The sequence below is a fragment of the Ostrea edulis genome, chromosome 3, assembly GCF_947568905.1.
Source record: "Ostrea edulis chromosome 3, xbOstEdul1.1, whole genome shotgun sequence".
NCBI classification, from domain to species: domain Eukaryota; kingdom Metazoa; phylum Mollusca; class Bivalvia; order Ostreida; family Ostreidae; genus Ostrea; species Ostrea edulis.
Window position 1 is genome coordinate 53,605,759 of NC_079166.1, and position 10,840 is coordinate 53,616,598.

The following is a 10,840-nucleotide window of genomic DNA, read 5'->3' on the forward strand; positions in this document are numbered from 1 at the left end:
TGATCACTTGTTTGTAGAATATTTTGAAGTAAAAGAGATCTGGTGTGCAATTGAAGACTGGTTTCTCAATAAATTTAAAAAAACAATTATATGTGATAGACAAGCCATACTATTTGGCAAATATAATAAAAGGAACTAATACAAATACTTGTTTAGTATTCTATGTTTGCAAGTAGGTATAAAATTGCTCCAAAACTAAATGTTTGCAATGTGGAAAAAACCATATTATTGATAGATTCTATATACCGTTTACCTGAACAGGATATAGGGCTCACGGCGGGTGTGACCGGTCGACAGGGGATGCTGACTCCTCCTAGGCACCTGATCCCACCTCTGGTGTGTCCAGGGGTCCATGTTTGCCCAACTATCTATTTTGTATTGCTTGTAGGAGTTATGGGATTGATCACTGTTCGTAATCTTAACCTTTCATATAGAAAAATGTTTGTTGCTAAAGGTTGTAAATATACTGAATATGAGAACTACTAGCGGAATATATGTGATTTGCTTTATATATGTACTGTTAACAGAAAACGAATGATTTACATGAATTATTGAGATCGATCAGTGGACCATACATAACTCTCCGCCCCTTTCCCCCCTCTTAATATCCCCTTCTCTCTCTTACCCTCTTTCAGAAATTAAAAACCTTTCACATTATATATACATATGCACTTCTATATACACAGATGTTTGTACTTGCTTGAAATATGTATATACTATATTATCATATTTTGTAAATATGCAAATGGTTATATGTTGTGAAAGCAACCAAAAATGAATTGCAAAAAAATCAAAAAAAACAAAACAAAAAAACAAACAAAAAACCCCCCAAACAAACAAAACAACAAACAAACGGAGTTTAAAATGACAACGGGGTCACGAAGGTATTCCATTAAAACAAATCTCAAGTCTTTCTAGCAAGCTCTGGTAAAGACATTGTTTTTCCGATTGCCCGAAAATCTGCGATTGTTATACAAAAAATTCCGAGAGACAAAATAGTTCAATGGTAAGTAGAATTTGTGACAAATATGCATTTTATGTGTTTTAGCGACACTTGCTACAATTTTGTTTTCAAAAAGTATGAAAATGAAAACCAAATTCATGTTTTCACAAGTTAATGAATGCATATTACGGTGCTGAATGTAATTTATTCCCATGATTTCTCAATAAAGTCCGCAACGTGGGTAAAAATTATATATTGATATACAGAGAGGTAAATGAATATATTAAACTTTTGAACATCATAGAAAATTTACAAGTAGCTTATTTTATATTTGTTCTGATTTAAAACTGAGCCAATGAATATGTACATCAACCCATTCATTAATTTTTTTGGTCGTGTCAGGTGTCCTTTTATTACCCTTGATTAATTGAAAGTACATTCAGACATTTTGTCTTTGCATTATTCGTTACCCTACATATATAGTTACCGTATACGCGAATGTATACTATCAGAAATAGCATCCTTTAATGGATTTCCTGTGCTAAATAACCGAAGATAATGATGATTTTTACTGTTTATCACCACACTCAAATTTTTTTCAGTTACATGTATATGGTAGCGCCTAGTTTTTATTGGTGGAAGAAAGAACCCAGATACAATATACCTGGGAAGAGACCACCGACCTTCCGAAAGTAAACTGGAAAACTTTCTCACTTGCCGGTGCGAGCGGGATTCAAACCGAGGAAGCGTGAATTTGATGTCAACAAACTCACGTGGAGTACAATAAAATTTGTCTCGTTGACATGCGGAAGGTAACTAGTGTTATTAATTTTTTTATTGTTACAATTTGAGGCGAACATCGCCTAAATAGTGATGTAATACATGTGGATCTACCTGATTTATTCACAGTTCGTTAGTTTGTTAATGAATTGCATTTATCTATATTCTTAGTTGTGATCCGATTTTCTAAACATGGTTGATCATTGCTATCGGGAAAGAAATTAGAAATAAAATGTGTAAAATTGTACATAGTTTCATCATATATTAAAACAGTATCAGAATACACAAACAATTATTTGGAAATTACAGTAAACAGTCTTCTAAATAATTTAAAGGATTATTCCCTTGATATCCTCCATAAGAGAAAGAGTTAGGAATATTGCAAAGAAATATCACCCATGTTTAAATATACATTGTAAAGCCGTTCTTGGCACATTGATTTTGACTGTGGATAACTCCGTTTACCTGAGCAGAATATAGGGCTCACGGCGGGTGTGACCGGTCGACAGGGGATGCTTACTCCTCCTAGGCACCTGATCCCACCTCTGGTGTGCCCAGGGTCCGTGTTTACCCAACTATCTATTTTGTATTGCTTGTAGGAGTTATGAGATTGATTTCTGTTCGTTATCTTCACCTTTCACATTTGTTACTAAATAAAATATGATTTAACACGTAAGCTTTGTAGAAGATTCTGTGAAGAGAGACAGTTGGAATTGGTGTGGTGGAGGCAATTTCTATCACTAATGCTACAAATGAAATATACCGAGATTTCAACATTTCAAAGGACATCATTTGCTCAGTAATACAGAAAATGGCCGAAATTCTCGTTTAAAGTCAGCATTTCACAAAAAATTCAACTTTACCACAAAAGAGATTACTTCAGCTTCTCTAACATCATCTTCCTTATTTATGTAGCAATATTTATTATCACCTGCATATGGTGCTTATATCTCTCAACTGATTTGATAAGCAGGATCTTGCTCTGCTATTGTCAGTTTTTAAATCGAGACATGTTATTGATAAATAAGATGATGTTACAGGGTTGTCAACAGTCTTGATTAAAGTCAACATTTCGAAAATTTTATGGTCGTTAACAAGATCTGATTTACCAATACAACATGTCATTGGGTAAAATGCTGTCTCTTTGTTTCATACCAATTAAGGTCGTTCTTTGCACGCTGATTGTAACAACGGATTACTCAATTAACCTGATCAAGATATACAATGTAAGGTTCACGACGGGTGTGGCCGATCGATAAGGGATGCTTATTCCTCCTGGCACCTGGCCCCACCTCTGGCATGCCATGGGGTTCTTGTTTACCCTATTCTTAATTTTGTTTTCTTTATAAGAGTTAATCACTGTTCGTTATCTTCACCTTTTCATTTAAGAAGTGGACCTGGAATTAGTCTATACTTTATACTCACCAATATATATGGAATCATAGATAACGATGTTTTATTAAGAGTTACTATAAATACATTAACACCGTGCTACATAATAGCCATATGCCTACATATGTCCAGTATTTCAGAAATGTACATGAATTTATTTTGTCTACAAATACATTTATTTCATTTCTTAAAATCTTCAATTCTCACACCACAAAACCAACTTGTTTAAATCGTTTTTCCTGTGTAGTAAATTTCTATATCCATACCTAAATTATATTTGTCACTCATACATCAAGCTGTAAATTATCATAGAAATAGAAATGGAAAGTGTTAAACATATCAATGTATATAATATCATACTGCTTCATTATCATCATATAATAGTATATCTATATGACATTGACCATGTATTTGTATGGAGAGGGCTCACATAAGCAACGCCTATTGTCCAATACTTTTATATATTATACATAATAACATATTGTTTGAATGAAAGGCGAAGATAAGGAAAATTGATCGATCTCATAACTCCTATAAGCAATACAAAACAGATAGTTGGGCAAACACGGACCCCTGGACACACCAGGGGTGGGATCAGGTGCCTAGGAGAAATAAGCATCCCCTGTCGACCGGTCACACCCGCCGCGAGCCCTATATCCTGATCAGGTAAACGGAGTTATCCGTAGTCAAAATCGGTGTGCCAAGAACGGCCTAACAATTGGTATGAAACACGTCAGACAGCATTTGACCCAATGATAGGTTGTATTGACGAACTAGATCTTTATGTCCAAATGCTTAAGTGTAGATATCTTGTTGAAATTTGTTTGCATGAATTGCCTTTATAATGCATTTTACATTTAATATGTAAAACTTTTATGGCTGTTATATGTTAATGTTGATTTGTCAATGAATTTTAATTTTGAAGTATTCTGCCTTGATAAGTAGATATGGTATTTGTAAATTTGTAATAAAACATTTAAACCGGATAAATCTATAAAAATGTATATTACACACCATTTTCTATCAACGTGTAGCATTGTTGTACATATGAAAATGTGAAGATAACAGTGATCAATCTCAGAACTCCTATAGGATAGGGAATACAAAGTATATAGTTAGACAAACACGGACCACTGCAGGAACTCATAACACTCTATGCTCCTTCCAGAACTCTGCGGTCTAGTGATCAGAACCTACTACAAATGCCATTTACCACCTCATCTGTGATTCAAACTCGAGCTTTTAGTGCGGCTGGCCCTAAACTGTGGAATGCTCTACCATATGATATCAGAACTGCTGCAAGTCTCTGTATCTTTAAATCTATATTAAAGACTCATCTGTTTACAATTCATTACAACTAGTCTGGACAGATGAAATCGAAGTCAATATTACTATGTTGTGCAATCATAACGGACTCCTTGTCTTCACCTACTAGTACTTTGTTCTTATACAACTTATTTTGCTTATTTTATTGTTATTTAAATAGCGTTTGAAGCAATGTGGATTTTACGTTTTACAAAATAAATTTATTATCATGATTATTATATACTACAGATGGGATCAGTTGTCTATAGGAGGCGTAAGCGTCCCCTGTCGATCGGTCACACCCGCAATGGACCCTATATCTTGGGCAGATAAACGAAGTAATCCGTAGTCAAAACCAGTGTACCAAGAACGGCCTAACAATCGGCATGAACATGCTGACTTTACTTACTTCTTCTATACATACTGTCACGAATAGCTGAGCTATTGGCGGTTTACGTGGAGACAACCAACAGAGAACAAGAATTTGTAACACTTTACATATTTAATGGAATTAATAATCAAGATATAAGTATGAAAATAAGATGTTGATTGGTATGGTTTGTCACTACTGGTTTGTCCTTCATACATCCCGTCCCTGTGACGTGTTCTACAAGAAACAGTCCCTGGTTTGTCACTACTGTTTTGTCCTTTACACACTCCGTCCCTGCTACAAGACGTGTTCTACGAAGAAACATCCCTTCAAACACACACACACGTCTTATGGGTCCACAGGTAGGACACCACACATAACCGAGTTCCTCGGGATATCAGGTTGTTGGGAAATCACAAGAAGGAATACACAGGCGGACAGGACCTATTCCAACATACACCAACAAAACACATTATACAACATGAAACAAGCATTGAGGATTTACACGTACATATGGTACTACTCATTATCACATTTTAGATAATGATACTGTCTTGGTCAGACAGACAAAATACACTAACATTTAGTTACTCATAAGACGTAATACACAAAATTCTACATAATGGCCACGTTGCGCATTACCACAAAGTACAAACATGTAAGTTTATGACCGTATATGCGTATTCAAACACGGTTCTAAACACTAAAAGTAACTTAATATATCGAAATAGACATGCTTAAACTAATGAGAAATGCTATAACTGGGTGTTTTAGGACAAATGAATGAAATTAGAGAAAATTACGAAGATGGCAGTATAAATAAGATAAAAGCCTTACCTCAGAAAATCAGGACCATATAACTAAAAATTGTCATCACAGTGCCAGCCATGTAGATAAAGAATTCAATGGTGATACAATTTAGATATAAAGAGAAGTATACTGACGTCCTTCTCCCTGGACTACCGTGTCCAATATGATTTGTAGCACGGACTGACGGTTTAAAGGTCCAGTGAACTGAGATTACAAATGGGATATTTACAGTGATAAAAACTGAACTGACAGTGAGCGTACGGGTTATATGGTACTAAGACTAAATATATTTACATAACTCATTTTAATGTGACACATACATATATCTACATGTCTTCAATATATTTACCTACTGCAATTCTCTTGCAATGCAGTTGTAAACAATGTGGTTATGAATTTTGATATAGTAAGTGTTGTAGCGGCTAGAATACGGATAGAAATGAAGGCATAATGTAAATATAAAAAATAAATTTCATTTTAAAAATACATGAGGGTATGGACTGAAATACCTTCACCTGTATACTTGTACCGTAAAAGCTAAGTTGAACGCTTCAAGAAGTACATTGTAAGCTTGCATTCATTAACACTATGCATGCATCACTACCGAAATACAAGTTACATGCTACACTAGAGTATTTGACCTCGACCTTTATACACTGTTTATATATTGATGGAGCACAAAAGGAAAAAAAAAGATTATTTGAATGACATCATACAGCTGTCCCGTCACTTCAAACGGTCAAACTAATCCTATCATTATCACTTGCAATCTTAATTGTTGAACTTCAATATTCTAAATTCCAGTGTTTTACAGAAAGAACCATAAGATACACCTACAACAGTAATGATGGATTCAAAAGCGTGTCAGAAGAAAATGGAATTCAAAATGTGCTTCTAACTGATGTTGGATAGTTTAATTCGCAAGTAAATACATGTATTACACAGAGAATGAGGCATCGAATGATTCAACACTGTGAAGCTACAGCTTTGAATATATGACATTCACAATATTTACATCCCCAAGTGTTTTTGAAATTGTCTATATGACGCTCTGAGTATACAAAGAAATACCCATGATGCAATAGAAACCTTCAACAGTTGTGACTGACTTTAGATGTTTTGAGATACACAAAACACAAAAAAGTCTTTCCCAACTATCATTTTCCAATTCACTTCAGATTGCACTCAAAATTTATCACTATGTTACTAGCAACTTCAGTCTCATATACAGTGCAAACATTTCATCTCTGTATGTTGCTAACTTTTAAAACATGCATAATGTACTGCAGACAAAATGAATATATTTTTTTCTGAATGAAGCATGGACACGATTTGAGCTAAACATTTTCAATTTTATATAAAAAAAAGTATTTCTAATGTTTTACAATTCTTACCTCAGGTATTTCTAATTTTCAATCAAAATTTTAATATCAGTTGTTGAGCTACATGTGAGATACAGCAATCAATTCTTTGGTTTGTAAACAAGGCTAGTGCCATGTTTTTGTTTATATACAGATTGCTTGATAGAAAATATCGTGTTTCAAACTAAATGAGAGGTGACAAACATTAGCAACTGTTTAATTGTGTTCAGAATTAACTTGTACATTAAGAAAACTGCTTTAAAGGAAATGTTTACTAAATGAGAGGTGACAAACATTAGCAACTGTTTAATTGTGTTCAGAATTAACTTGTACATTAAGAAAACTGCTTTAAAGGAAATGTTTACCCATGTAAACATAAAACGACATGAGTCTTGTCATATAACAAATAAGTGTAAGCTCTGTATCTCTCATGCAACTAAACAACTGACATTCAAATGGTTGCTGACCATTAGAAATACCTTAGTCAAACATTGTAAACATTGAAAATAGAAAAGAATGAGATTTGAAATTTTCAACTCAAATCGTGCACATGCCCTTTTACAATCTGAACATGAATATGTAACTTCATGTCAAAATTGAAAAAATATATATATAAAAATACTAAATGCACAGGCTTATATGACATTTTCAGAAAATCAGAGGAAAAAACCCCAAAGCCATCAATATCGATCCAGAATATTTAGGAACAGTTGGACAGAGCTATTCCAATTTAGATATCGTTTGCGGCGTGGGTATATAAAAAAACAATACATACGATTCGATGTGCATCCAGTAACAGGATCACAAGAGGCATTGCTACACAAACACTGAGACTGACATAGTCGTCCAAAGTTTGGGTACTGACAGGGAGCTCGGCAGTTCTCACCATGATAACCAACAGGACACTCTAATGAACGAAAATGATATCGTCATCACGAGATACTACCTGTATACACATCATGATTTACCCTGGGTGTATCAGGAAGTTCTAAATTTTCTCATCTTATCGGCTGATTTTAATTAAATAGAAACTTTGTGTTAATTCAATCATGAGAAAGATTGTTTTTCACTTAAAGGGAAAGGCAACCCAAACAATGTTTACATGATAAATGATCAGATTAATTATATGATAAAGATTTGTCATACTATTATGTTGATACATGATCGAGATAAGCCTCAGTACTGATTTTAAAACGTTAAAAATTGAAATCCCCGCCATCTATAGAGGCTGCCATGATGCGGAACTCTTTTGTATTCAAGACCACAAAAATCAATAATTTTGACGTCACACCGTCTATTCAGGTTTTGATGAGATTCTAAGATTATCAAAGATGTGCATATGGTAGATTTTAAGAATACATTATAAATAGGTGGATGCCTTCTTGCCAAGCAGTTAATTACACTAATGCAAAGGGAAGATGTGAAAAAAGCCCCCCCCCCCCAAAGAAAATCCTGATCCAATAAAGTTATTTGAAAAGAAAATACTATGTAAACTGTGGATCCATCATTTGCGTAATGACAAGTTGAGGTTTGAGACATGTACATGTATGAAGAAACGAGTACCATCTGCCTGGTCTGCGACTCGACTGAACGTCTTTTTCCTTAAATTCCTCTTGCGAAAGAACGGGCTTAAATCTATACGACAACAAACTTAACTGTTCGTGACTGGTGATGATTACAGTGCTGCTGATGAAATAAACCGGAACTGACGGTGTGAAGTAATAAAATTAAACTTCAATGGCCACTCTCTTAGCGGCGGGTAATTTGAAATATAAGATAGATTAATATTGATTTAATTGTTAAGTAAGGATTTTTGTTGTTAAAGACTGTCATTTACGATATCAGTAAGTAATACTTTATTCATAAAGGCAACAATGTAGTTATGGTTGCCTTTCCTTTCAAGAGTAAGATATTTTATAGATACAGTAAATGTTAAACGATCTTAAGAGATCATAAGTTTTATCTATAAGGTGTTTTCATGTAACTTACTGATACATCGCCTGGTTTCATTGCTCCAAATAAAATCTGCACAACACTTCCAATCACCATCTTGACTATGTGTGTTAAAATAGAATTAATTACTGAAGAATGCCATTATGATATGAAAGACAAGAGTAACATACATCTACAAGGTGAATGTAAAATTATGAAAATACTATAACTCGTCATTCATTTTCATACAGACAATCATGATTATAATACTTACTCAAGGCATTTGCAGTTATATGCTAAAAGCAAAGTAAAAAGAGCAAAGACAATGATTTTTGACATAACTAAGTCCATAGGGACTTTAAGATTCAGAATGTAATCTGACGTACATTTACACGATCAACATTGAAATGATATCAATTAATCAATGTTATTGTAATGATTACACGTTCCATGTATTTGATGAAATAAATTTCAAAATTTTAAAATCTAAATATAAATGATACTTGATGACCAGCTTTGGGTGAAATATGAATATATCGTTCAAATATCAGGTCGAAGATTAATGTACTTTTATACAGCTTCAAATCTCAACTTTTTTGTAAGCACTCAATTCATTTAAATTTACTTCCGAGACGAAGAGGTCCAATGTACCATAATGAAAAGTGAAGATCAATATCATGTAAAATTTATACGGTACCAATTTTGATGCACCAGATGCGCATTTCGACAAATAATGTCTCTTCAGTGATGATCAACCAAAATGTTTGAAATCCGAAATAACTATGACGTTTTAGAGCTATCATGGGGAAAAACAGTGTGCCAAAAAAGTGAAGTCAAATTCGTCTAAGGATAAGAGCTATGCGTGAGGGAGATAATCCTATATTTTGAAATGAATTTCTAAATTTTATAACAGCAATTAAATATACATCCGTATTTTCAAGCTAGTAATGAAGTACTTAGCTACTGGCCTGTAGAGACCCTCGGGGACTAACAGTCCACCAGCAGAGGCCTCGACCCAGGGGTCATAAATCCTATAAAGAATAATGTTGCAAATAGTCAAATCAATGAAAAACTGAAAATAACGAACAGTGATGAATTTCCTATATACCATAACAAATGCAAAAGTTAGAAGAAAGGTGAAGATAACGAACAGTGATCAATCTCATAACTCCTACAAACAATAAAAAATAGAGAGTTGGGCAAACACGGACCCCTGGGCACACCAGAGGTGGGATAAGGAGGAGTAAGCATCCCCTGTCGACCGGTCACACCCGTCGTGAGCCCTATATCCTAATCAGGTAAACGGAGTTATACGCAGTCAAAATCAGTGTGCCAAGAACGGCTTAACAATCGGTATGAAACACGTCAGAGAGCCTTTGACCCAATGATAGGTTGTATTGACGAACTATATCGTTATAACGGCCATAGAATTTGAGAAATGCTGACTTCAATCGGGAATGTTGAAACCCCTGTACCATCAACTTGTTTGTCAGTAGCTTACCTCGATTTAAAAACTGACTATACACAGAACAAGCTCTTGCATATCGAATCAGTTGATATATATAAACACCATATGCAGGTGATAATGGAATATTGTTACATAAATATGGAAAGTTGACGATGGAGAAGCTGAAATCATCCCGTTTGTCATATAGTTGAGTTGTCAGTTTGCCGTTAATGTCTAGGGCAAACAAGGACCCCCCGGAAACAGGAATCAGATGGCTAGGAAAAGTAAGCATTCACTGTTGATTGGTCACATCCACCGTGAACCCTCTATCTTAATCATGTAAATGGACTAATCTGTGGTAAAAATCAGTAAGTACAGACCGGAGGTGGATTTCGAAAGATACCAGCACTGCAAAATTCAATGGGATTTCAAATAATACCACTGCTCAACATAAGTTCGACATATCATCGACAATTACTGAAAGTTGAATTGTCATAATT

At 34.5% G+C, this 10,840-nt stretch overlaps 1 long non-coding RNA gene across 1 annotated transcript; it reads right to left on the minus strand.

The window, feature by feature from the left end:
• Nucleotides 1-4,903: 4,903 nt before the first annotated feature.
• On the minus strand, nucleotides 4,904-5,845 carry LOC130052622 (uncharacterized). The gene is made up of 2 exons (XR_008800981.1): nucleotides 5,628-5,845; nucleotides 4,904-5,234 (listed from the first exon to the last, which is right to left on the minus strand). It is a non-coding gene; the product is annotated as an uncharacterized LOC130052622 (long non-coding RNA).
• Nucleotides 5,846-10,840: the final 4,995 nt, after the last annotated feature.